At 48.3% G+C, this 21,264-nt stretch overlaps 1 protein-coding gene and 1 long non-coding RNA gene across 7 annotated transcripts in view; one reads left to right on the top strand and one right to left on the bottom strand.

Annotated features, from left to right (window-relative positions):
- The window catches only part of FAM3D (FAM3 metabolism regulating signaling molecule D), a 36,059-nt gene extending 25,592 nt beyond the window's left edge, over positions 1-10,467 (bottom strand). For 2 of the 3 annotated variants that reach the window (XM_077858341.1, XM_077858345.1), the window contains exon 1: positions 784-1,036. The gene's annotated coding sequence lies outside the window, so the exon portion shown is untranslated. Of the gene's footprint in view, positions 1-783; positions 1,037-10,230 lie in introns of those variants that run through there. The other variant, XM_077858342.1, reaches the window with a different exon arrangement.
- Positions 1-18,174, top strand: LOC144289847 (uncharacterized). 4 transcript variants are annotated; one of them, XR_013357816.1, is made up of 5 exons: positions 1-211; positions 1,148-1,246; positions 2,630-2,784; positions 3,633-3,794; positions 18,066-18,174. It is a non-coding gene; the product is annotated as an uncharacterized LOC144289847 (long non-coding RNA). The 4 variants fall into 4 exon arrangements; XR_013357815.1 differs by lacking the exon at positions 18,066-18,174 and adding an exon at positions 7,617-7,905; XR_013357817.1 differs by lacking the exon at positions 18,066-18,174 and having other exon boundaries at positions 1,174-1,246; positions 3,633-5,647.
- The last annotated feature ends 3,090 nt before the right edge of the window (positions 18,175-21,264 follow it).

Raw genomic sequence — 21,264 nt, 5'->3', positions numbered from 1 at the left:
TCCATTTCAACAGACATGGTCTCCAAAGTCCAACCGCCAAGGACCCAGATAAGAGACAGGAGGCTTAATGGCTGCCTTAGAAGCAGTTGGGGCTGGATCAGCCCTTGATATCTAAACAATAGCAAGTATAAATTTACATTTCCTTTTGATAAGTATGAAAATGTTCCCACCCACTCTGGCCTGATTCTTTAGGTCCTTCCAGGTGAGAAAGGTGAGCTGGTGCCTGACCCCTGTACCCCTCCCCGTCCCCGCAGAGATTTTGTAGAACTTAACTTCCTGAAATTCAAATTATCATTCATCCACCACCCCCACCCTCACCCCCGCCCTTTTTCAGATACAAGAGTATATTATGCTTTTGAATGTTCATGGGATCTGACCTACAGTCCGGGAGCCCAGGCCCCTGCATGATGTTGGAAGGAGGAACCGTGGATCCCCATGTGTGGAGGACCCGGGAGAGCTGGGGGGCCAGACCAGATGGAAGGATGGGAACAGGGTCAGGTAGCTGACGAGGCACAGATGAAGGGACAGATGCTCTCTTCACAGAGAGCCTGCCAGAGACAGAACTCGGAGAGACAAAGGACAAAGGGGAGAGAGGTCGGCAGAGATCCAGAGAGGGACACAAAGAGAAAAACGGGCCAGGGACAGAGGACGAAAACAGATAAAGGGGCAGAGGTAAAGAGCAAATCCTCAGGACAGGTATCCACGGAGACCCAGAGGGAGACGACCGACCGTGCCATTCAGAGAGACGAGGGAACAGGACAGAGGTAGAGGCGGGGCACGTACCTGGGCAGGGGGCTAGCTTCTCGCTGTCCTGCCCATGCCAAGCAGGGATTCTTTCCGGCTTCAGGTCAGGGGGCTGGGGAGGGGCATGGGCCGTGAGGCCTCTTCCAGCCTGATGTCCCTCCTGGCTGAGTCCCCGACTGTCCGCTCAGCACCTGCAGGGCCCTCCAGGCTCCTGAGTCCCCAGCCGGCTCAACCTGGCAGCCTGGGTGCTCTGGAGGCTCCAGCTCCAGGGTCCTTGGGCTCCAGGACTGGTCTGCTAGGGGTGGGGAGGGAGGGAGAAAGGCGCCTGGTACACAGGGCGGGGCAGGAATTCCCTCCAGAGCCACCCAAACCCAAAAGTTTCTTTCTTATTTGTTCCTTCGAGAATGTCTGTCGCAACCTGTTATTCAGGTTACGGAGCTGTGGGCCAAAGGCACAGGAAGAAAGGTCCCACTGCCTTTGCACGCTGGCTCCACCCGCCCAGGTACACGTATGGTGGCCCCAGGGCAGTATGTGGTCACAAGGCTGGAGGGGCAGGAGGGTGGAGGGTGGGAAGGAGGGGATGGAGTGGAGGGGTGGGCAGGGGGAAGGCGGAGCCCATTGTCCATCCTCACTGTCTTGAGCCTCTGCCTTTGTCCTGCCTGTCTTTTTGGACCACCCTTTGGATTTCTGGCTGTGGGTCTGGCCAGGTGCATAAGTCCCAGACATGCTTTTCTTTCCCGTGGCAGGCCTTGTCTCCTGCAGGCCCTGTACAGTGCTGAGCACAGAGGGGGTGCTCGATGAGTATTTGGGGACTGAATGAACTGGGTTCTTGCTTAGTCCTGAAGGGTTAGGATAATGAAACCATTGTGTAGAGAGGGAAGCGGAAGTTCAGAGAGGGCAAGTGACTTGTCTAAGGCCACACAGCCACTTGTGGGTTTCATTTCTGAAGGATTATCTCAACACTCAGGGAAGGCAGTCTGTGCATGAGGCAGGGGGTAGGGCTATGACAAGGCATGCTCTGGAACATCCCTGAGCCTTTCTGCTGCTAGTCCCTCTCTGTCTTCTGTCCCTCTTTCTGCCTGGAACACTCCTACTTATACTTCAGGTCTTAGTATAGAAGTCACTTCCTCTGAGAGGCCTTTCCTGGCCCTTCAAATCATGGTTAAATGCCCTCCTGTGGTCCTGGATGAGGGGACACCCATCATGGCACCCAGTCTTGTCAAGAGGAGTTGGCCTGTCAGAGCACAGCGATTTCCTTGTGGTTGGTTCAGAATGACCCAATCAAGGCCAGTTGGAGATTTTCCTGGGATAGATTTTGGAAACTGAGGAGAGAGAAGCTATTTTGTCCCCGATGGCTCTAAGCTGGGCATCTGTGAGTCTGGGGCTGCTGGAGCCCCTTTCTCAGCTACTCTAACACATCACCCCCTGCTGTGGGCAAGTCCTGCCAGAAGATGCAAATACCAGGGCTGAACCTGAGGCTGTGCTTGGGGCCTTGGTCTTGAGAGAATCAGAGAGGAAAAAGCCTGTGATATCAGGAAAGAGGATGGACTTTGGGTCCGTCAGACAGACCTGGGTTAGTCACTCAGTACCTGTGTGTTTTGGGGCACACCTCTCTGGGCCCTGGCTTCCTCTTATGTAAATGAGGGTGATGCCACCTACCTGTCGTGAAAGGGGTGTCAGGAAGGGAGGCAGCCTATCTACGAGGGCTTTGCTGGCCTGATAATATGCACCCCACCTCTCCTCCCTGTTGGCATGCCCCACTCACCCTGCTGCTTCCTGTTAGCACACTCCTTGGCAGGATTCCTATCCGGATGTTTGCTCTTCTTACAGAACCAAAATGCCATCACAGCCTGCTTGTTCATGACTTTTCTTAATGGTCCTATAGGAGCTGGGACGTTGGTTTCTTCCTGTTTCCTGGAGTCCTCTATACTCACATGCCTTTGGACTCAACTATGACTTGTCCCAGAACCAAGACAGCTGGAGAGAGGATTACTCCCTGTCCAGGCGAGGAGGGTATAGGAAAGCATCTTGATGGAACAGGTATTTCTCCTGCTAAAGTCTGGTCTCTGGTCCTTAAAGCCCTAGGGGATAAAGGCCAAAGTATTTCATGTGACTTACAAGGCCTTGCATGATTTAAACCCTCGCCGGGATTGACCTTGCCAACCTCATCATCTGCGGTCCCCACTTCACTTTCTGCCCTAGATGCTCAGAGTTGCCCCGAATGAGGCTCTCTCCCTCGCCAGCTTCACACATGCTGTTCCCTATGTGGACTGCCCTTCCCTGACTCATCCACGTGGGCAACTCTTCCTTGGCCTCAGGTCCTTACTCAAGCAGCCCTTTGTTGTTGAAAAGATAGAACTCAGAAGGTGTTTCCTAGCACATCTTAAGGAACCAGGCTCAGCCAACACTCAGTTCTGAATTAGCCCTAAGCCACAGGTAAAATGGAAAGAGCTCCATGAGCATGCTCTGCATTTTCCGATATGGGCATTAGCCACAGATTCAACTTTGTTCTCTGTGTATCAGGTCGTTTCTAAGGAGGCATAAACTTGAAGCCTGATATGGAGCTTGGAGAAATCAGGTTGCAATGAACAACAACTGTAGCTTTATGGCTGCACTCCTATTAGCTTTAGCCCTTCAGTTTTCCAGGCACCTGCTGGCAATCAGGTTTCCTATTCTCTGCCCAGAACCATACCTCAAATTACTGCCCAAGTCCTAGAGCTTTAGCTCATAATAAAAATAATAAATTATCAATAAAATAAGAAAACTAGCTACCATTTATTGAGTGCTTACCATGCGGCTGGAATTAGGCTGAGAATTTTACATGTATATCTTGCCAAATCCCCATGGCAACCCCGTGAGTTGGATATTACTGTCTCTTCTTCTTCCAGGAGGAAGCTGAAGCCTGGAGGGGGTGAGTCTCACAGCTGTGGTAGCAGAGCCGAGAGTCACACCTCAGCTGCAGACAGCAGACGGATGACAACTGTGGCAGCTGGTGGGCCTGAGGCTGACCCACGCTCACCAGATTCCAACAGGGAAGGGCCTAGGTCCAAGTGAGTTCTGTGTGCCTAGAAGTAAGGCTGAACTCTTGAAAAACTAGGAACAAAAGGATAATTCTTCACCGAGGAAGGGTCCTATCCCCAGGCCACTGAGGGCTCACATTTTCCTTCATTCGAGCATTGAGCTTTGGGCCAGGGATGTGCAGCCACTCTGTGACCCCCATCCATGGCCTCAGGAAGTCAGCACGGTGCTTCTCCTGGCCAAGAACAGAAGAGGGCTCAGACTCTTTCCCACCAGTCTCTTGGGGCTGGCCCATGAGCTCTGTCATCCCTAGAGTGGGGCCTTCTCTGTGTGGGGCAAGGGGCTGGGTGGACTTGGAGCTGGGGCCTCTTCATGGCATTAGCTTTTTTGGGACCAGAGGAAACATGGCAGAGGAAAGAGCATGTACAGAGGCTCAGAGGAGAGGCAGAATGGGAAACTCTGAAGGTAGAGACCAAAGTGAAGGAGGGAAGGGGGACTGTTCATTAGGGCCCTAAGGACTGGGTTAATGTAATGACCGTGGGCTTTGTTCTGAGGTGATGGGGGAGCTACAGGGAGAATTAAACGGGGCCAGTGATAAAACCTCAGCTCAGCGTGGAGACGGTGGTACCTCCTCCAAGAAGCCTTCCCCGGCCTCTGGCTCCTCCATTACGGAATCCCTCCATTAAGGAATCACCTTGTCATGCCTCATGCTCAGCCTAATGTGGGGGCCTGAGAGCCTTCTTCACGCACGGCCCAGACGCTAGCACCATGGTACATAGTAGGTGTGCAGAAACCAAACAGGTTTCTTTCTGTTTGGGAAAGAAACTAAGGGAGAAAAGGCCCCAGACACACCATGGATGCTCCTTCCATCCGAGGGGTGTCTTCCCTGCGCCCCACGGTCTTCTCCAAAGTGAACTCCCTCTAGAGAGGACAGGTTCAGACTCTAGCCTCTTCTGGCTAAATGCAAGCTCAGGCCATTTTCCTCGTCAGCCCTGGAAGTCCTGCGGACTTAAAGACATCTCCACACAAAAAAAAAAAAAAAAAAAAAAAGACATCTCCACAGGCGGCACAGGGGAGGAGGGGGCATTTACTCTTCCATGGGCTTCTTTCTGCCCCCCCCCCCTGTGCAGGCGGGATGCCCAGCGCAGGAGGCAGAAGCTGCAGAGGGGCCACAGGGTGCAGGGACGCTCTGTGCACCAGGGACACTAAGGCAGAGGGACACAACAGAATGGAAAAGCAGCAGAAACACTAGGAGACAGTGACAGACACACTGACAGATGCACACGTGCGCTGGCACGTGACCCCGCTTGTGTGCACGCATGTGCATGCACACACACATGGGAGTCAGGTGCTGAGTAGGACCAGGGGACACGTGTGGCCCTGCCCAGACCCAGTTGCCACCTGCCTTGAGCTTCCAGTCGACCCTCAAGGCCATCCTGCATCCTGACCACAAGGCCCAGGCCCAGAATCAGAGGAACCAGAGGCTGCCTTTCATTCTCTAAACGGTCCTTCTGGTCAACCCCTGGTATTTAGGGGCAATTAATTGATCATGTCACCAGTACAGAGGGACAGAAACTGCAAATGAATCTGTAAACAATAAGGCTGGTGGCCCGAACAATTTGTTTCAGTGACATTTATTTTAGAAGGAAAAAAAGCCCGTGATTCCCATTTTGCCCTGTTTTGATTTTATTTATTGGTTTGAATGGTTTTCTCCAGCTCTGGCCAGTTGTAGAATTACTGGGCCATGCAGAGCCACCCAACAGGAGATTCAAGAAGCCGTGAGAGGCACAGGATTCTGAGGCTTTTTACTCCTCAAGTGCCTGGGATGTTTCCCAGAACAAGACAAAAAAAAAAAAAAAACAACCAAACAAACAAAAAAAACACATGTACCAGCTGCTGCCTTGAGGCTTCCTTATTTTAACTAATTTAATCATCAGCAGCTTAATGAAGAGTTTGGGGAAACTAAGGCACAGAGTGAGAGGGCATAGCTGGTGAAAGGCAGAGGAAGAAAAGGATCCCAGAGAGGAGCCCAGGAGTCTGCAGTCTTAACCACGGTGTCCAACTCCTCTAGACTAGGGCTGGGCAGTTTTCTGCAAAGGACCAGAAGAAATATTTTGGGTTTTCTGGGCCGTATGTTCTCAGTCACAGCTACTCAGCTCTGCCATCGTAGTGGGAAAGGAGCAGAAGTAGGAGTATGTAAATGAATGAATGTGGCTAAGTTCTAATAAAACTTATTTATAAAAACAGGTGCTGCTGAATTTAGCCATGGGCCTTAGTTTGTCCAACCTGATTTGGGTGTTGCCCCTTTTAGTCCAAAGTGAGCATGAGGTTGGGTGCTCCCTTTCCTGAGCTTCAGCCTGCCTGGGTTTGGCTCGACCGTTGGTAGTGGAGAAGGAAGGCTTCCGTAGGATAAGAGAGAGTTCCTATCATTCTGTCCTCCGTTTCCACCCAGCAGCCAGTGTGCTCCTCAGGGGCAGATCCACCAACTCCCTGCTTGTTTAGCAGGGCCCAGCAACCCGGCCCTGGACTTTCCTCCACATTTACCTGACTAGATTATTATCTGAAGTTGCCTTGCTCAGTGCCTGGCACTCAGGAAGCAACCGGTAAATGGCAGCTCTAGCCATATTTGCACCTTCGGGTTTGCAGAGGCCTCATCTGGCCTGGGGATTTCAAGTTTACATAATACGGTGGTTGAGTGGGGGGTTTGAAGCCCCATCTGGATTCTGTGGACACAGCCCTTTCAGCTTTGGTTTCCTTATGTGATTATCACAATCCCTAATTTAGTAAAAATTAAATTTGAGAATAGACCCCACTCACAGTACCTGTTATGGAGGAAATGCTCTATAAGGACAGTTGTTAAGCAAGTAGGCCCCTTTGTGCTCTGCTTGGGGATGCCCCTGTGCCCTCCTCCCTACCTCCCAAGTTGGCAGAAATCCCTCCAGAATGAGAGAAAAGTATGCTATGGATCTGGAATGGGTTCCTCCAGGCCCTGATGGAGCAACAGGAGGAAGGAAGAGGTATCTGGCCAAACATGCAGCCTCCTTCTCCTCCCCTAGGTATCTTTGGGTGCATTAGTCTGAGAGGCCAGTTAGTGCCATCAGAATTTCTCTTTGCTGAGTCTGGCTCTGTGTCACCAGAGAGGACTACTGTATCAGGAGGGGACTGCCTGGAGCGTCTGGGTTCATCCCCTGAGCCATGGCCTGCTGTTGGCCTGTCTCAATCACTTCAGCAGGTCAAGCATGACGAAATTCACCTCAGACCCAGTGGGCAATTCTATTCCTTTCCATCAGAGAGAGCTGGGTCTTGGCCTCTGTGATTAACAAGATGGCGGCCTTCACAATGACGTCAATGGGGTTTTGGGAAGGCTTTAGGAGATAAATCTTCCCCAGAGCCATGTGGGATCTACACATCTCTGAAAGAGAAAAAATCTTAATAATAATCATAGTGATGAGTCTAACAAGTACTAACACTGTTAGTTGGCTGGATTTGAGCCCCGTGTCCTTTCACTTAATCTTCCCAAGAGTATTGTGAGGCAGATTCTTTTATGGACTTCATGTTACTGGTGAGGGGCTTAAAGAGATTAAGTGGTTTCCCCAAGGTCACACAAGTGGAGTGACTGATGCAATATTGTAACTGTGATTAGGGATGGTTGGAGCCGGACTGTGGTGGACACCTGCTGCTTGGGTCATCTTTCCAGCACCCATTCCTGCTTTATCTGGAGCTCACCCAGATTTTCCTTTGGGAATCAAACTCCCTTCCTGTGTTCCCTGCTGTGCAGTTGGCTAGGGATGGCCCCAATCCTGGTTCCAAGCGTGGCCATGGGACCCAGGCCTAACTCGATTTCTTGGTCACAGAGATGGGCAGGCAACCCATGCTGAGAAGATCACAGCCCTCCCAGGGGTCTTGATGGACTTGGCAGGGAGGAAGATCTGCCTTTCTGCTGAGGTTGCTGACTAGAAATGACTTAAAACTTGATGGGTATCTGCCACTGTGTGGGGAGAATTTGCCAGAATAAAGCAACGTAGAGGAAAGGATCCCAGAGATGGAGTCAGAGTCCTGAGATGTCATCGAGCCCCTAGATCCAGCTCTGTCTGTCAGAGGATCACAGGACCTTTCCAGTAAGTGAGCCAATATAGGTCCTTTATTTGTCGCTGGTTTGAATTTTTTTTTTTTTTTTTTTTTTTGTTACTTGCACCCAGAAGAGTAACCCCTGATATACAAAGATTTTCCCATTTTCAACCATAGTTACATCCACAGACAGGTGAGTAAGCTGCCCAAGGTAACACAGCAAGAAAAAGGCAGAGCTAGGATTCCAACTCCAAAGGTGGTGCCCTCTCCACGACCTCTAGGCCTTGGGGAGCAGACCCTGGCATTCCCACCTCTGTTTCCCAGGGCCTCCCAGAGCAAGCGATGGGTACCGACCATCAGAAGTGTCTGCCCTCTCCAGGAGGCCTATGCTGCGTGCTGGGGGGGCCAGGCTAGCGGGGGCCTGCCACCCCCACACAGGCTGGCCGCTGCCCACCAGCAGCTGCGCCCGGTCTGCCCAGCAATATTAGACACGCTTGTCTCATCCGAGGAGGAATTGCCCAGCCTGAGCAGGTGTTGGCAAACCATGGCTTCCAGCATCCCTGACCCCAGGAAATAACCTCTGCTCGGCAGGCTTCCAAATTCCTATTGGAATGCAGCTTCGGACTGTGTATAGGTGGAGGTGAGCTCAGAGGGAGGGGTGCAGATGATGGCCAGAAGACGGAACCCCAGTGGCAGCTCCCCCTCCTCCCAGATCAGCCCGTCTACTGGTCCTGGCTTCAGGCAGGCAGTGGCCAGCCGGAAGGGGGAGCCGGGAGGTGCCCAAGAGCAGACGGACAGACTGGAGCAAACCCTGGGGAGAGCCGGACTCCACCCCGCAGCCTGCTGGGCCTGGGTAGGCGTGAGCACCTTGTTGTCTGTCCTCAGCTCCCCTTGCCGGCTCCGGCCCTCTCCCTGTGGGACTATTCCCCCCTCTTCCCTGCCCCTTCTCCCATTTCTCTTAGATTCTGCAGGGTGCCAAAGCTTACCACCCCCCCCCCCCCCAGCATTCCTCAGCAAATTTAATCTCCGAGAAGTCTGTCCTGACGCCTACCTCCTTTATGGTACGTGTCCGAAGTGTTCTTGAAATGACTATTTGTGCAAATTGTTTTTCACTTGATGGCTAGAGCCATACTTTTTTTTTTTTTTTTAGATTTTATTTATGACAGAGAGAAAGAGAGACCAAGCATGGTGGAAGGAGGGGCAAAGAGCTAGGGAGAAGCAGGCTCCACGCTGAGGGCAAAGCCTGACACAGGGCTCAATTTCATGACCCTGAGATCACGACCTGAGCCGAAACCAAGAGTTAGATACTTAACTGACTGAGCCACCCAGGCACCCGATACCTGTTTTTTTTTTTTAATCCTGTCTTAATCATTGTATTCTTATTTAATTGACATTCAGGAAGTGCTCAGTTAATGCTTTCTGAATGAATCATCTGGAAGGGTTCTCTCGCACCAGCTCTTCCAGCCACAGACTTTGGATCAACCGCACGAGAGAGGCAGTGCTGCCTAATGCTGGGAGCATACATTTTGCAGTCACATTGCTCAGGCAAGCTATTTAGTCTCTCCATGCCTTAGCGCCCCATCCAAAATATGGGAGTGATATGATGCCTATCGCATAGACGTGATACGAAGATTAAATGTGTTATTATATAGAGAGCACTTAGCCCAGAGCCTGGCACATGACAGATGCTGTTTTATGTGTTTTTGTGATCGCTATTTTAGATGCCTAGACAGGGAACTGCAAGGATGGATGGGGGATAGCCAGACTTGCACTCCCATTTTACAGATCAGAAAACTGAGGTTTAGTGAAGCGTAGGGCCTGGCCCAAAATCACACAGCTAGAAGATCTCTCAAGACCATGTGCCTTTGTTGTAACTTTTCAGATCATTATTTTCAGAGAAAAAGGAGATTTGGGGCCTCTCTCGTTTATTCTTTTTTTTTTTTTTTTTAAGATTTTATTTATTTATTCATGAGACACAGAGAGGCAGAGACATAGGCAGAAGGAAAAGCAGGCTCCTCAAGGGAGCCTCATGTGGGACTTGATCCCAGGACCTCTGGATCATGTGGGACTAGATCCCAGGACCTCTGGATCACAACCTGAGCTGAAGGCAGGCACTAAACCGCTGAGCCACCCAGGCGTCCCTGTTTATTCCTTAAATATTGGTGTGGCTCATGGTTGATTTTTCAAATGTGTTTTTTGAATGAAGAGATGAATGAATGAACAAAAGCTGAGGGGCCCCTGTGGTGTAGAGAAAAAGCCTGCAATGTGGGTGATCAAATCCCTGGCTTGCATGCCCTGCACCTTTGCTCCTTAATCTTCCACCCACCCCACATCTATTTTCCTTTCTCTAAATAACGTGGACCCAGATGGATAGCTCTTTCCATGCTAGTAGAAACATACCTGAGGGCTCAAGTCTCCCGCTTCCCTGCTTCGATGGAGAAGATGAGATGTTCCAGCTGGTGCCTTGGGGTCCCTGACCCAGCCAGCCAGCCCCCTGGACCAGCTGTTGTGAGGGGCCAGCCTGCTGGTTCTCTGAGGGGCTGGGGCCTCCCAGGTGGGCTCTGTAGATGCAGCAGGCCCAGAGGCAGGGACAGAGTGGCTCATGGGCACCTCATGGGCAGGGACAGGCTAGCTCCTCCTGGTTCTGCCCTGGCTCTGCCCTCCTGCAGAGGAGCCTGCCATAAACTCTCCCTGCCCTGTTAAACAATCTTCCCAGGAAGGAGGAAATTAATCCAGAGGAGGAAATGAGTCCAAAGTCTTGCCTGGCTGAAGAGCCACTTAGAGCCCTGGCTTAGGGGGGCTGTGAGCATCTCTTCCCCACAGAGCTCTCTGGCCTTGGCAGGGGAAGTTCGGGTGGGGATTTGAACAATTTAATGAGGAATGAAATACCACAATTGTTGCTTGAGAAAGGGAAACAAGACACAATATGACACTCCCCCCCCCCCCCCAAACAAACCAACTCCCTGCTGGTGCCCTTTCCAGGCCCTGGGCGTGAAGAGGGAGCAGTCCAGTGAGTGAGTGAAGCCACCTGCTTTGAGGTTCTAGGCCAGGGTGGCTGCACTGGAGGAAGTAGGCAGGAGGTGAGCCTGGGGAGGAGACACACGCTGTGGGTGGGGGAGGTAAAGGCAGCTAAAGACAGTGAGCCTGGAAGATGGACAAGGGGCCCTCTTGACCAGGCACAGGAAGTGGTCTGGGGAGAAAATTCTGGATTTGGTCTGGGGGACGAGTTAGAAGTTGAAGCTGGAGAGAGGAGGGCAGGAGGGAAGGGAACAGAGAAGCACCAATAGGTGGTAAAATTCTCGCACAACAGCAAATGTAGTATTGATTGCTGTTCTCTCTCCCTGGGACTCAGTGTCCCCCACTCCCATCAAACAACCCCAGCTTTGCTACTACTCATGATTCTCATTTCCAAGAACTTTTCCCCTTAGGGTGAGTTCTTTCCCAGTAGGCACTGCATTCCAGGTGGGCTCGTTGTGGGGTTGGGGGGTTGGTGTCTTCCTCTTTGCTGGCAGAGGGTGTTGCTGTAGTTGGTGATTTCTACCCCGACTGCTTCCAGAAAGGATGTGCTGCCCCCTGGGATGAATATCCAAGGACATGAGGTCAGAGAGCTGGTCAGAAGATAAAGAAGATAAAGGCCTGCTGTTCTGGCGCCCACCAAAGTGGGGGTGCACTTTCCTGCATCCTGGCTGGTTTTAGGCCTGGCCTCCCATCTGGCCCTGTCTTCGTTTTACTCCTCTCCCCTGCCTGGACGGATATGCCCATGGCTGGTGTCTTTTCCTCCTTCAGGCCCGACCTTCCACGTCAAGGTCCTCTCCCTTCCTTCCCAAAGTAAACAAATGAGTTATTGAATTAAAATTGTGGTGAGTTCTGTGAAGGAACCTGTAGCAGCGAATAGCAGAAAGCAGGAGAACGTCCTCCAGCAGCTGATCAGCTGAGGCCTCTCCGATGCTGTCTTGTTTCCGGGCTGCTGTAACAAACCACCAGAACCTGAGTGGCTCGATGCAACATGCATGTGCTGTCTCACGGTTCTGTGGGCCACACGTCTGACGGGCCTCACTGGGGTAAAATCCCGGTGTAGGTAGGACTGTGCTCCTTTTTGGAGGCCCCAGGGAGAATTCATTTCCTTGCTTTTTCCAGGTTCTGGAGGCTGCCTGCTGTCCTTGGCTCATGACCCCTTCTTCCATCTTCCAAGCCAACAGTGTCATATCAATGATCCTCCTTGGGTCACCTCTTTTTCTCTCCTTTCTGCTGCCCTCTTCTGCTCTTAAAGGCCCCTGGAGACATTGGGCCCACCCAGATACTCCAGGATACTCTTCCTGTCTCAGGGGTTCCTCATTACCAACCTTCATTCCATCTGCAACTTTAATTCCTTAGTTATGTAACTAATGGCACATGTTTGCAGGGCCCTGGGTTTGAGGAGGTTGGTGTCCTCGAAGGCCATTATTCTGCTAACATCAAGTGCAATCCTGTTTCAGTTTCTCTGTAGCACTTATGACGGCCTGAAAAGATATTTCTTGAATATTTGTTCACTTGTCATCTGTCCTGCTTTACTGGAAAGTGAATCCCATGCAGGCAGGGTTCTGCTCACTAGAACAATGCTTGGTGCCCAGCACGTGCTCAGTAAAGGTTTACTGAATGAATGAATGAATGAGTGAGTGAGTGAGTGCCAGCTCATCTCTGCATTGGTATCAATACGGACAGCACCAGTCTGGAGGCCATAAGCCATGACCCCTACTCTACTCAGAGCAGTTGTGTGACCCCTGGGCCTTCCCTCCCCCCACTCTGGGTCTCAGGAATCCTTGCAATAGCTCTGAGAGGAGGAGAAGGCCCAGGAAAGTCTGTCTCCTCAAGGGCTTCAGGCCTTGGAGAAATTACTAGCCATCAGGAAATCACTGCTTCATTTTCCTTCCAATGGCAAAGCCCTCAATGAAGCATCAGCCTGAGCAGGCCTCCCAGGGAACTTCTTTCCAGTGTTCGCTCAGAGAGGAGTCCACTGGGTCTCAGCACTGGGGCCCAGTCTGCAGTGCAGGTGGAGAGCATGGGCCCTGGCTTATTCAGGCCTGACTCTGCTACTGACCTGCTGGACGCCCTTGGCCAGTGCCTTCTCATTTTCAAGCCTTGATTTTCTCTTCTATGAAGCGGGGTAATCCTCATGTCACAGGATAGTTATGAGAATCTGTTTGAAGAACCTGGCCCATAGTAGATGCTCAGTAAACTCTGTGATTATAATTACTTCTTATTAGTATAAAAAAGTCTTCTGTGACTTTGACTTTTCAGGTGAAAGGTCCAGGATGCCTTCTCTCTCTCTCAGATGACAATACTGCAGGAGTGGGGGTCACTGTCAAGCCTGGATTCAGGGTTTGGTAAGAGGTCTTCAAAGTAAAATTATTGGAGTGTGACAGTTGATGACAGTTGATTCATTTCCTTGGGGAGTGTTGGTATCGAAGGAGGGGATGGTCACCAACCCTCCCATTGCTGAATGGTTCAGGGCACTGTCTCTACTGCCAGCCAGCTGCATGTCCTCAGGAAAGCAACTGTAACTCGATAGCTTATTAAAATTTTTTATTTATTTATTTATTCATAAGAGACACAGAGAGAGATGCAGAGACACAGGCAGAGGGGGAAGTAGGCTCCCCGCGGGGAGCCCGATGTGGGACTCCATCCCAGGACCTGAGCCACAGGCAGACGCCCAACTGCTGAGCCACCCAGGTGCCCTGTGTTTTTAAAATTTTATTATAAAAATAATACAATTCCATCCTGGAGATTTTGGAAAACACCGAACAGTATAAAGGAAAAAACATCCGGCAAGTATAACCTCTCTTGGGAATGACGTTAATATTTTGGCCTATTTCCTCCCCCTGATTGTTGAATGGAGCTCCTCATGTGTATCCGGTTTTGTAACCCTTCTCTTCACTCAGCATTAGAGCTCAGGCATTTCCCACGTCACTGGAAACTCGTGGACTGATTTCTTAATGATTGCACACTCTTGCATGTTACAAAGCACCACCTTCATTTGCCCTCCTCGACTGCTGGGTGTTTGATGATTTCTGTGTGTGTGGGTTATACATACACTGTGATGAATTTTTACAGGTACGTCTTGTGACCTTCTCCTCCTCCCAGAGCTATTGCAAGGATTCCTGAGACCCAGAGGGTGCACCTTTTAAAAAATAGAACCAATAATTTCAGCCTTCCTGCCCCACAAGGTTTTATGAAACAAAAAGAACATGAATCTCAAGGGGCTTTCAAAACCATGGGGGAAAAGAGCTGTCCACAAATAGAAAGCCGTGTTCTGAGCAATGCCTTTTTAAGGGATGTGTATGTGTATGTGTGTGTGTTCCTAAAAAGTAGGGGGCATTAGGGGCGCCTGGGTGGATCAGAATAATTCCTAGCACAACCCTCCAAGGGAAGTATTATTTTTACCTACAACTTACACTTGAGGAAACTGAGGCATAGAGCGTATAAGCAATTTGCCCCTGATGACATAGCTAGCAAGTGGGAAATTGGGAAGGGACACACGCCACCCACCCATCTGCACCTCTGAGAGCTGTGGGGTCAGCAGCTGGGACCTTCTCAGGGGCTCCAGAACACCCTAGGCCCCCCAGCACTTCCTGAAATACAGCACTTTTTAAAAATCGAACATGGCCCTGTGTTCCTGGCAGGCAGAGAAACTAATCTGAAGATTATTTCCCCAGAGCTAGGGTAGCTTCTGAATTAGAATGCTTCGCTCAGAGAGGAAAGCCCAGAGGAGCAGAACCTACCCCCGGCACGTCTGAGATAAAATGCAGAGCTGTGTCACCGTGTGTGTGTATGTGTGTGTGTATGTGTGTGTCTAAGTGTGGGTGCCCAAAAGCGTGTGTGTGTCTGTTTCTTGGGTACCCATGAGCGTGTGTGCGTGTGTGCACAGGGGTATACAGGTGTGTGTGTTTGGTTCACTGTATTTTGTACTCAGTATTTAACCGTCTGGGTGCCCAAAGATAAAAGAAGTGGTTTGCTAATGTGATCAATGTCCACCACACGATCTTTCTGGTTCTAATCTTCGAGAAGAAACTGGACCAGGACCTAGGCAGGGATTCCTGTGTATTCCCCTCAGCACCAGATCGCCAGCGGTTTTTCACAGCTGCCACGGGCCTTGGTAACAAAAGGAAGTCAGGTGTGTGTCGAAGCCAAGGGGGAAAGGCACGAACATTACTATGCCAAGTGGTGGCACTGGAAACTACGAATAACTTAACACTTTTCCTTGCCCCTTGTTAATCGACCAAATCCAATGTGGCCACGTGTGCCTGGTGCCTCGATCTGCTGTGTAATAGAATCCGCGCCTTGGCGTGAGAGGCACAGCTAAGCTTAGAATACTAATAGAGTTAGAGATTCTGTTTGCAAGCAGTAATAATTAATTCCTCCATTCATTTAGTGCTGCTGCCGTTTCTTTAAACAATAGCAACAACAAAACGTGGGAATGGAAGTCTTGCCGACCATGCTGGGACCAGTGTGGGTAGCTGGTGCAGAAGCTCTTGGCCTTGGAGGCCTGGCCCATGGGCAGTCTGGCCAAATTGTGCACAAGTGGATCACTTTGTGGGTGAGAGGGGGAGGGCCATGGGATCAGGTTCGAAGTCTGATATGGCTCTCACAGAGCTAAAATCAGCGTGTCCCAGAGCTGCATCCCTTTCTGGAGGCTCCAGGGGGAAATCTGCTTTTTTCCACTTTTCAGAGGCTACTTTCTTGGCTTGCAGCCCCTTCCTCTATCTTTGCATATCTTTCTCTTTTTAAAAGACTTTATTGGTTTATGAGAGAGAGAGAGAGAGAGAGAGAGAGAGACAGGCAGAGGGAGGAGCAGGCTCCATGCAGGGAGCCCGACATGTGACTCGATCCCGAGACCCCAGGATCACGCCCTGGGCTGAAGGCGGTGCTAAATCGCTGAGCCACCTGGGCTGCCCTCTCTGACTCTTTTCTTTGCTCCTCCTCTCCCACTTTTAAGGACCCTTGTGATTACAACTGGGTCAACCTGGATAATCCAGGATAATTTCCCTATTTTAAAGTCAGCTGATTAGCAACCTTAATACCATCTGCAGCCTTCATTCCTAACGTATTCATAATACCTAATGTGGGAAAAATAACTTTGAATGTTTTAGGAATTAAAAGGTAATGCTTACTTCATAGTCAAATATTCAAAGTGGTGCAGAGGTAATAAAATAACCATTTAAAGGCCCACTTTCACCTACTCTCCAAGATGGATCTACTGTTCAAAGTTTCTAAGTATCCTTCTAGAATATTCTCTGCACATACAAGCATATATATGTGTGTCTCTTTTGTTCTCTCTTTTTCTTTCCATTTCTCTATTACTCCTCATTTTTACCTGCTGTCCAGGCAGCCATCCCTCAATCCACTCATCCATTCAGCTGGCATAAAGTTTACTCCACACCACAGGTATAAGAAATGTCATATTTCTTTATTTTTCTAAATCAAGTTAAATCTTACTCCAAACCACTTGTCAGGTGGCGAGAACTTCAGTATTAACCATAATTCAACTTCAGTACCAGCCATAATTCTGGAGTTCCCTTCATCTTTCCTGGTTGCCTAAAAAAAATGGAGGTGGGGTGGGGCTTAGTGATGTTGTGGAAACAGGATCTGGCCTCTCCTTTTCTTTTCACATGGTCACAGATTTCTAAACAGTATTCTGCAAAGGATTTCAATTACACACTGTGAAGACAAGGACACATATAGATGAAAGGCTGCAAGAAATGCAGCAAAGTACAAACAATGCTGTCTCTCAGAAGTGGGATTATGGTGATTTTAATTTTCCCCTTGACACAACTCTTCCCCCCACCCCTTACATTTTCTACACCTAGTAGATTGCTTTATAATCAACATAATAAAATTTATTGTCGATACTCTGTGTTTCTCTCCCCTAGCCTTTCCTTTCAGTGGGTGCCCCACTCCCCAAGACCATGGAATCCTCCTTGGGTAGTTCCTCCGTGGGTGGGGTCTTCCTTGGGTGGAATCTTCGTTAGGTGGGGACACATGTTTTAAAAGTAGATAAACAAATTGCAATGCAAATTGAGGCTGCCCTGCTTTTTGATGCTGTGGGGAGGACTCAGATGGAGCAGGGAATCTGATGGTCTGGAGAGGAAGCAGCTGGCCTTTATGGCCACCTTATCACTTTTCTATTGGAGCTCACAGCTATTGTCCTTTCATTCCAGAGGAGAGGGCTCACCCTTCTCAGATTCCAGGTAACCATGCTGGCTCCTACCTGCCCTTCTGCTATGGGGTCTGTCTTCTACAGTGACTGTGGGGGAAGTAGAGGAATCAGAAGTGCAGGAGCCAACTGCATGGGTGACCAGGAGCTTCCCACCCAGGGGCTGGGCTCTGAGTGGGTGGGCCAGTCAGGAGGTGGCTGGTGGGTCTTCTCTTAGGGCCAGCCTGGAGGAAAGCAGACACTGAGCACATTTGGGAGTTTTTTCATTCTGATTATCTTCAGGCACCTTTGGAATGGGACAGGTAAAGTGGTATGATTATCCCTTGTGGTATTCACCCATTCAGCTGTTCACCCATAAACACTCAATGAGTACCTTCTCTGGGCTAGACACCAAGCTGGGGAAGATCAGTCTGCTTCCTGACATAGTCTGGGGTGGATGCCAAAAGAAGAGCTCCACCATTTGTTTCTTACTGTCTTTCTTGTTCTTTGCCATAACTCCCACCCCTAGAATTATAGTAGCAACTCAATAAAAATTTGTGAAAACAATGAAAAATTTGTTTCTTGTAAGTTGGAGGAAACAACCTAACAGCAAAAAAAATCTGAAAGCCAAATTAAATGGAAGAATTTCCTCCCACCCCCAGTTCTTACAGATGCTTCTTCATCATTATCATGATGGACATGGATGAGGCCTTATGTTTCCCATGCTTTCCTGTCCTGCTCACATATTGTCTTCACTAAGATGGCTGGGCAAGATCCAGCTTCCCCCATCACTGTAATGTGCACGTGGTCCATTTTCCTGGGTTCAAATCCTGACTCCAGCACTGACTGGTAGTGTGAGAATGCTTGGATATGTCACTTCCTCTCTCTGAGCCCCAGTCTCCTCCTCTGTAAAATGAAGTTGATAAGATAGATGTCCTCACTGGGTTGTCATGAGGATGAAATGAGATGATGCAGGTAAAACTGCCACGGAGCCTAGCAAGCAGGATGCTTCTTCCCTGTCAGCTGCTATCTTTCTTTGTGACTCCATTGTCCTTTTTCTTTGCAGAAGATCCTGATGGTTGCTGAGACCTTGCTTTGTGACCCCATCTCCCAGGCCACAATGAGGTCTAGAATTGGGACTCAGACAGGAGCAATAAAGAGAACTCCCTGGTTGACAGCTTTCTAAATGCCTTTTTCCTTATTAAGTTGGAAGGAGACACAATGTTGGGCCAGCCTGTGCCCAGGCTGGGGCAAGGGTGATGTGGGGAGTTAGTGTCTCACCTTAGTCTTTGAATCACATCCTCCCCAACCTAGTTAAGAGTAGTGACCTGGGTAAGAAAATCGCCCCTCATATCTTTTCAGTTAGAGAGATGTCACTCCCTGCTACTGCCTCGCATCTTCATTCATACTTTGATGATTACTTTGAATTCACTGATAGACATCTGTGTCTGTCTCCGCCAGGTGATGTGTAAATGGAAGTTCGCAACCAGCTCTTCAGAAAAAAAATGTAGGCACATATATACATTACTAGATTTATTTTATTTTATTATTTTTTAATATTTTATTTAAATTCAATTTGCCAACATATAGTATAATACCCAGTGCTCATCTCATCACGTGCCCTCCTTAGTGCCCATCACCCTGTTACCTCATCACCCCCACCTTCCCTTCTGCAACCCTTTGTTTGTTTCCCAGAGTTAGGAGTCTCTCATGGTTTGTCTTCCTCTCTACAGTTTCCCCACTCAGTTTCCCTCCTTTCCCTTATAGGCCCTTTCACTATTTTTTATATTCCACATATGAGTGAAACCATATGATAATTGTCTTTCTCCAATTGACTTATTTCACTCAGCATGATACCCTCCAGTTTCATCCACGTCCAGGTAAATGGTGGGTATTCATCCTTTCTGATGGCTGAGTAATATTCCATTGTATATATATACCACATCTTCTTTACATAAGTAGATTTATTATATTGTACTGGTATAAAGGATATGTGTCAAAAACACACTTATTATTACATAAGAATAACACAATACTCTTTTTTAAAAAAATACTTCATTTATTTATTCATGAGAGACACATAGAGAGAGGCAGAGACACAGGCAGAGAGAGAAGCAGGCTCCGTGCAGGGAGCCTGATGTGGGACTCGATCCCAGGACTCCAGGATCATGTCCTGGGCCAAAGGCAGGTGCTAAACTGCGAGCCACCCAGAGATCCCCAATACTCTTTCTTATAAATTTCATATGGTCATTGACTCACAGAATGCTTTCATTCTGACTCTTATCTTAGCCAATTTTTGGTTGCAATTCAACCACGATTTGACACCATTAGACTATGAATATATATTTGATCACTTTCTGATTCAGTAAAGAGGTCTTTCATGATGAGCAAGTGTAGTTCTGTGATGAACTTTGGTTGATATTTTCATTTACATTAATAAATAAAATGAAAGTGAGTTTTAAGATGTGTGTCAAAACTTCACTTGATTGTCAATGACATGAATGACTCCTTTGCTGAATTACACAACAGTTTTTGGATACTGGAAGAATGTTTCCTTGATTTTTTTGTTCATCTTAAATGTAATGGCTATAGCACATGACACACTTAATGTTTGCTGCATTGTTAACATTTCTCCATCACTTTCTTAAGGCCTAGGGCTTAGAGTATCAACAAGGCAGTAAATCAAGCTCAAATCTGTAATGTTTGCCAATTTCTGTGGCATAAATACACACACTATGGCTGTGTGTATTTGCAGCTGCCATTGCAAAAATCACTAAATGTGGAGTTTGGAAGACACACATACTAGCACACCACTATATAGCATTTCCACCCCACATATATAATAGTTGCCTGCAACTTCAAGAGCATAGATAGAAGTAAAATGTAGAAAAACAATTAGGATATGATGAGTTTTGGGTATTTATTACCTTTAAAAAATATAATTTATTTAATTTGTAAGTTTAAATAATTTAACTTCTAATTATGACTGTGTTAAACAATTGGGTCATGGAAATTTTAACAATTGACTCTTGTCAGCCATTAGAAGCTGCCTCCAGTTCCTTATAATCTGGATGACACTTCAAGTTGAGCGGACCCTTTTCCTTCTCTGGCCACAGTACTTAGCACAATGCCTGCCACACTGTCATCCCTCTGTAAACATGTGCTGATCAAGCAGTGACTTACATTATCTCTCCACCTGGTCTGTAAGCTCCTTGAAAGAAAGATAATATCATAGTCTCTTTGAATCCTCAGTCCCTAACAGTGCCTGGTACATAGGGGGTGCTCAAGTGAATGACCAAGTTTACATCCTAGGGAACACCTGAAATGCTTTGTCTGGGATCAGAAATGACCCACAGCAGGACTAACAAGCAGGACATTACAGACGGTGGGTATTAATGAATCTCTAGTTACTATTTCATGGGATTAGCTCTTGTCACTGCCTGTGTGAATTGTCTATTGTTGCATAACAAATTACCACATACTTAATGGGTTAAAACAACAAATAGTATCTCAAAGTTTCTGTGCATTGGATCTGGGCACATTTTAACTGGGTCTTCCACTCAGTGTCTTACAAGATTGTAATCAAGTGGGTATTTTTTTTTTTTTTTTTGGTTGCATTCTCATCTGGAGCCTCAGTTGGGGAAGAACCCGCTTCCAAGCTCATTCGTGTGCTGTGGCTGAAGTTGTCGCCTATTTCCTTGAGGTTATGTGACTAAAGGCCCCAGGTGTTTGCTGGCTGTGGCCTGGAGGCTGTTCTCAGGTCCTAGGGAATGTTCACAGTTCCTTACTATATGGGCTTCTTCACCATAGTACTTCATCAAGCCAGTGTGGAGAATCTCTTGCCTTGAGGGGGGTGAAGTCTCTGTTTTTAGGCCATTTGTGCAGTTAAAGTAGACCCACTGAGGATAATACATCCTTTGATGAACTCAAATTGATTTAGGATCTCAAATCAGCAAATTCCCTTCATATCTTCCATATTCTTTTGGTTAGAAACAAGTCACGGTTTCCATCCACATTGGGAGAGAACTATACAAGATATGAATACCAGGAGGTGGAGGTCATTGGAGGTCACCATAGGCTCTGTTGGCTACACTGCTTTGTATCCCTGTCCCCAACCCCACCGTGAGATATGGCTTTAGTTCTTGAGAAGAGTCAGTCAGTAATCCCTGCATTCTCCTGTTTTATTTTAATTAATTAATTAATTAATTAATTAAAGATAGAAACATAATTTTTATTGACAAGTTAGGGCCACAACAGACAGCTTC

This window comes from Canis aureus, chromosome 19, assembly GCF_053574225.1.
Source record: "Canis aureus isolate CA01 chromosome 19, VMU_Caureus_v.1.0, whole genome shotgun sequence".
NCBI lineage: Eukaryota > Metazoa > Chordata > Mammalia > Carnivora > Canidae > Canis > Canis aureus.
This window is presented reverse-complemented; position numbering and strand designations above follow the sequence as displayed.